At 36.2% G+C, this 6,385-nt stretch overlaps 1 pseudogene; it reads left to right on the top strand.

Annotated features, from left to right (window-relative positions):
* The first annotated feature begins 1,955 nt into the window (after positions 1–1,955).
* Positions 1,956–3,163, top strand: LOC118750811 (annotated as a pseudogene).
* Positions 3,164–6,385: the final 3,222 nt, after the last annotated feature.

Here is a 6,385-nt window from a genome sequence, read left to right on the forward strand (position 1 = left end):
TAAGTATACACATACATATGTATTCATAAGTATACAAGTTAGGTAATCCAACATTTAGACAATTCTTTTTGATATACATATCGTCGTCTAAAAATTATATTTGCTCACACAATCTCTTGGCTCAATCCTTATCCATTCGTAATGAAATATACTAGCCAGAAATGCGATTGCTTTATAAAAAAGAGAATCATTTTGGAAATATGAGTGTTTTTACTCTCTATAAAATAATTTATGCAACCTCACATACGCGGTTTTGAATTTTGTTGATACGCGGTTTTGTACTTTAAACGACGATATTATTTACATATGTGACACGTAAAGTTAAAAGGGACCTACGGTCAGAAAAAATCAGTTTTCACTTTTTCATGATTCTTATAGGAAACGGGCCACTCTTTCCAATGCAATAAACCGCTTTCTATCTGAATTAGTTTTTTCACAATTTCAGTTCAAAGTTAGGTACTTTCACAAAAAAAAAGTACAAAAAAAAATTAAATCTGACAAACTATTCCGAAATTAATAAAATTCGCTTGAAACTCGTTACTCGGGCGTTTTCGAACATCGGATTCGTAATCACTGACCTCGTTTTCGGTGTCAACGACATTTTTGAGTTTCACATGAATCCAAACAAATTTTAAATTTTTTCCGCCATATTGGATCCGCCATTTTGAACATCGGATTCGTAATCAGTGACACCAAAAACCCCCGGGTAACGAGTTTCAAGCGATTCCGATCAATTTTTAAAAAAGTCATCCGCCATATTGGATCCGCAATTTGGAATTTTGGAAAACTAACATCGAATTCGTAATCAGCGACCCGAAAACCCCCGAGCAACGAGTTTCAATCCATTAAAACGTTCAGAAGCATCAAAATCAACTTGGTAAACTTCTAAGTCGTTTTTCTCGAAATCTTTTTTTCTGAGCGTAGGCCCCTTTTAACTTTACGTGTCACATATATTATATTATAAATCAACACTGAGTCCATCTTTACATGATTTTATTACAAGCAAATTCGACTGTTAATTTAAAAAGGAAGACAGTTATAATTCTTTAATTTTTATGGGTTCGGATACTGCATAAGCGCACTTTATTATTTAAAAAAAATCTATATATATAAAATTAAGTGGCAAAACTTCCTGTTCGCATATACTCCTCCTAGACGGCTTGCCCGATATCAAAGAAATTTTCAGGGGTGATTGGGGTCTGTGTGGAGGGTGCACATAAGAAATTTCATGTGTGTATCTTTGCACGTTTTGCAAAAACAAAAAAAAAAAAAATTAATTCTGTTTGGCTTTACGTGTTTTTTTCGGATTTCTATCATTCCTAGAGGGCTTGCCCGATTTCAATGAAATTTTCAGGGGTGATTGGGGTCTGTGTGGAGGGTGCACATAAGAAATTTCATGTGTGTATCTTTGCACGTTTTGCAAAAACAAAAAAAAATAAAATTAATTCTGTTTGGCTTTACGTGTTTTTTTCGGATTTCTATCATTCCAAGACGGCTTGCCCGATTTCAATGAAATTTTCAGGGGTGATTGGGGTCTGTGTGGAGGGTGCACATAAAATGAAATTTTCAGAAGTGATTGGGGTCTGTGTGGAGGGTGCACATAAGAGATTTCTATCATTCCTAGACGGCTTGCCCGATTTCAATGAAATTTTCAGGGGTGATTGCGGTCTGTGTGGAGGGTGCACATAAAATGAAATTTTCAGAAGTGATTGGGGTCTGTGTAGAGGGTGCACATAAGAAATTTAATGTGTGTATCATTGCACGTTTTGCAATTAATTCTGTTTGGCTTTACGTGTTTTTTTGGATTTGTATTATTGTTTTGCCGCAAGATTGGCAGTCCTGCCTTTTACTAATAAATAAATAAACAGAAACAGCTGGCGAATGTTTACAATTATTAAAAAACATTTGACAACAACATTGTGTGTTTTTTCCAGATTTAATTCATTCGATTTGCTACATTTATTCGAAAAGAATACTTTAGAAAATGCCTCCACTACGCAGACGTAATACGGTTGGCAGGCATACGCGTGATTCACATCGAATGTCAATAAGGAGAAGAAATCAAAGCGAAGAGCAACGCGCTCAAGTGAATGCCCGAGGTAGAGCGGTGTACAGAGAGCGGCGTGCACAGTTTAGAGCTGAATCCGCAGACAATCAACGGCCAAATTATCGCCAAGGCAGAGTTCCGCTTCGTCTTCGCGATCAAATGGAACATGTTGGCTTTCACTACGATCCTGACTGCGACTACAGCCTACATGGTTCCATTGGAGCAATGGATATTATTTGTAAGCATTGCAATGCAGCGAAGTTTCGAGGAGAAACAGCTGGCATGTGCTGCTCCGGTGGCAAAGTGAAACTGCCTGCATTGGAACCGCCACCAGAACCATTACTCCATTGCTCACTGGAGAATCGCCGACATCTAAGCATTTTTTGCAGAACATTCAAGCATACAATTCATGTTTTCAAATGACTTCTTTTGCTGTACATATTTGTATAGTAGGGAGATTTTTTTCAAATTATATAAATATACGTTATTTGAATATTGAATTAATACACGTTTGAGGAAAGGGTGCGATAGTAGACTCCAGGTTTAAGATCATAAATTAAATTTCCAAGAGAAAGTCGGTTCTTTACATATTTTCTAATTACCTTCGAAAATATATTAACTCAAAAAAAAAATAAACAATGCTTCATAGATCGATTTTTTTTAAATCTAACTTCATAAAGTTCTTTAAAAATATTTTGTAAATGAGGCCATAAGAGCTTAGGGGGAGAGTTACAACACAAAAATAAATTTAAGGCGCAGCGAAGCACGCCGGGTAATTGCTAGTATATATATAATAATAAAAATAAAAATCGAGGTAGATCGTCGGTAAAGCGGAGTAGCATAGTAAATTTCCAATTTTCTCGACGATCGTTAAAGTTCTAACCCTGATCAGAGCCATAGGCGCAGCCAGAATGAGATTAAAGGGTTTGGGAGGGGTGGGAGGCTCGAAACTATTAAGTTGTTCGAGCATGGAATTTTGCCTTCGAAAATGCCTTTTCTATGGTTTTCAACAAAGGAGAGTGAGTATGCTGGCAAAAATTTCAGTAAGCATCCATTATTATCCACCATATCTCTTATTTCTTGTAGTTTATGAATTCTGGCATTTTCCTTAACTAAATGAATGAATGAATTTTGTAAATCTGATCTTGGGCGTAGCTCGGGCGCCCTTACATGCGAGTTTTCCTATGCGCGTAGCCAGAATGAAATTTATAAGGAAGATCGAGGATAATGCCAAAATTTAAAAATCCAAAGAAATATAAAAAATATGGTGGATAATGGATGCGCACTCTCCTATGTTAAACCCCATAGAAAAGGCATTTTCGAAGGTAAAATTCCATGCCCGATCATTATTAAGTGACACAAATACTGAGCGCAACATACACACAGTGCGCGAAATAATTTAGCCGCAGACCTTTTTTGAAAAAAAAAAAGATAATTAAGTAAAAGATTTATGTAGTTATATTTAGTCATTTTCATCATTTTTTGCTATCTTGTAATTACATACAACATAATAATAAAAAACTTTAAACATTTCAGAATTTGTCTATCAAAAAAAGAAATTCCTTATAATAAACGCGAATTAAATTTAGCCACAGGCTCTCTTTTAACCAGGAAATTGTTAACATATGGGTTAAAGCTGTTAATATTTTGTCCGTTTTCTGGCATCGTGTAGAGCAGTAGTGTCCAACCGGTAGCTAGCGGGCGCCTGGTAGCTCGCGACCTAAATTTTAGGCGCCCTCAAACAAGAAGATGAACAGAATATTTTGTATTGAATTGAAAAGTTTAACAATTGGAAGCTTTTTTGGTACATAAGTAGGCTTTTATTTTTGAATTTTCGCGAACTCATTCACTTCTTATCTTTCTATGCTAGACATGACAGAATCTCTGTTTCAGGATTTTCAAAACAAAAACAGCGTAATCTCAGCAATAAAAGTGTCGTTATCTGATGACCTACCAAACTATATTCATGGCCAAATAAAAGCGATTTCAAGAAATGTGACTAGGTTTCCTAAAAAATGTATGAGTCGACCGATGTTTCAGACTCTCCGCACTTATTAGTGTTCACCAGAGTGGTATTTACTGATTTTTCTGCTAAGGAGGCACTGTTAGTCAATCTGACATTGGAAACTCGTACTCGTGGGCAAGATATACATATATAACGTTGTGAAAAAGAAGGAAAATCTGATTGCAAAAACACTCAACCTTGACAATGTTATGAGCACGATCGTTCGTATTGTGAATTTGATTCGCGGATGACCGTTAAAGCATCGGCAATTCAAAGCCTTGCTCGATGAATTTCAGAGTGAATTCGGTGAAATATTCTACCACTCTAAAGTAAGATGGTTGAGTCAATGTAAAGTGCTCTCAATATTTGTAGCTTTAATGACAGAAATAAAGATTTTCCTGAAATCCACAGGCAGCATTTTTAACTGATGTGACTGCAAAACTAAATGATTTCAATACAACTTTTCAATCTCGAAATCGATGTATGGATAGAGCAGTTGACAAAGAAAAACTTTCAACATTTCCAGACGTTTACTCTTCTGGAACAGGCTTTTTCACAAGTAATGGTTATAAAAAACAAATACCGAAACGTACTGACTGACGAACATGTCAAAAATAGCAGGATTTTAGCCTGCACAACTGTGCAACATAAACCAGATTTTAAGAAGTTATCTGAAAATATGACGATTCAAGCATCATATTAAGTTTATTCGACATGTACTGCGATCATATGATTTGAAATCGGTGCGATTTGCAAACTATTTTTTGATTATTTTTAGGGAAAGTAATAAATATATCAAATGAAAACGGCGAGAAACACATAACTTACGTCATGTCTCTTGATTCAGTGCCAAATTTTGCCGTTTTGTTAATCAATCTCCGAAGAAGGTTTCGCAGATCGCATCGATCTCAAATCGTACGAATTGCAGCACATTCCCATATGGTTACAATAAAATGAATGTTCTTCATTAAAATATTATGCACTGTTATTAATTTAACTTAACTGTATAAACTTTAATAAAAAATAAACATTTTAAAAGGATCAGTTAGTAGAATATATACATTGAATATCAGAAGAGTGAAACGAGTTAACGCACTTAAGATTGAAGTTAAGCTAGCGGTGCCCGCGTATTATAGCAATAGTTTCAAAGTAGCCCTTTGTCCAAGTTCTGTTGGACACCACTGGTGTAGAGCAATGATTCTACGCCGAAGGCTGTCGAACATTGTTTTGATTTTGGCTTGAGGGAGATTTTCCCATGCCGCCGTAATAGCGTCCTTTAATTCGTCTTTGCTGTTGAATTGTCGACCTTCCTTGTAGACTTCTCGAGCCAAAATCGACCAGACGTTCTCTACGATATTCATATCCGGTGATTAGGATGGCCAGTTATTAAAAATATTGATGGCTTGCTCCCTGAAACTTGCCAAGGGTGATCTAGCTACGTGGATGGGCGCATTATCTTGCTGTAGTTGCCAGCCTAATCCAGCGCACTCGTAGCCATAAGCAGGAAAATTGGGTCCAACCATCTCCTGGTATTGAATGGCAGTCATTCGCGTTGAAATGAGTGACAATGATAACTTCTCCAAGTAACCGATAGCACCCAACATCATCACAGAACCACCGCCTGATTGCCGCTTACTACTTACTTTCGTTTGTGCGTAAATCATGCCATCAGAAAAAATTATTTCGCGCCATTGATCAGTCCAGTGAATATGATCTACAGCAAACTTTATACGTGCTTCAATATTGGTGCGAGTTAACAGTGGCTTTTTCTTAATTTTTTTTTTAAACTTTAGGTGTTAGCAGCTGCCCAAAATTTGCCGAATCCGTCGAAGACAAATTCTTAAATTATTTTCAACTTTTAATTGGCTCGCAGACTTTAAGCTATTAGAGGCACTGCGAAGTAAAAGTAGTTTTTGAGCTGATGACATGGTTAATGGTCGGCCAGTGAATTCAAATAATAATGGTTAGTGTGACTGCGGCTAAACTTAATTCGCACTGGTTGACTGGAATTAAAATAATAATGGTTAGCGTGCACACATAAGTGACTGCAACTAAACCTAATTCGCACTGGTTGCCTGGAAAATATGCAAATATTGTACAAAAATCAAGAATGGAAAATATTTTAAAGAAATATGAACTGCACTGTTACTATTAAAGAATGCCGATCATCTTGTCCAAAATCCGAAGCAAAACAGTAATTTGAAAGTGAGTTTTCTTTTGAAATATTAATGCGGCTAAATTATTTCGGGCACTGTAGATAGTGAAATTGAAGAAAGTAGTATCGCACTAATTAGTCAAAATGACTGTGCGAACTATGTTATGGACGTGATCAT

Source organism: Rhagoletis pomonella, unplaced genomic scaffold (genome assembly GCF_013731165.1).
Source record: "Rhagoletis pomonella isolate Grant_MI unplaced genomic scaffold, Rhpom_1.0 Rhpom_scaffold_00410, whole genome shotgun sequence".
In the NCBI taxonomy this organism is placed as follows: Eukaryota; Metazoa; Arthropoda; class Insecta; order Diptera; family Tephritidae; genus Rhagoletis; species Rhagoletis pomonella.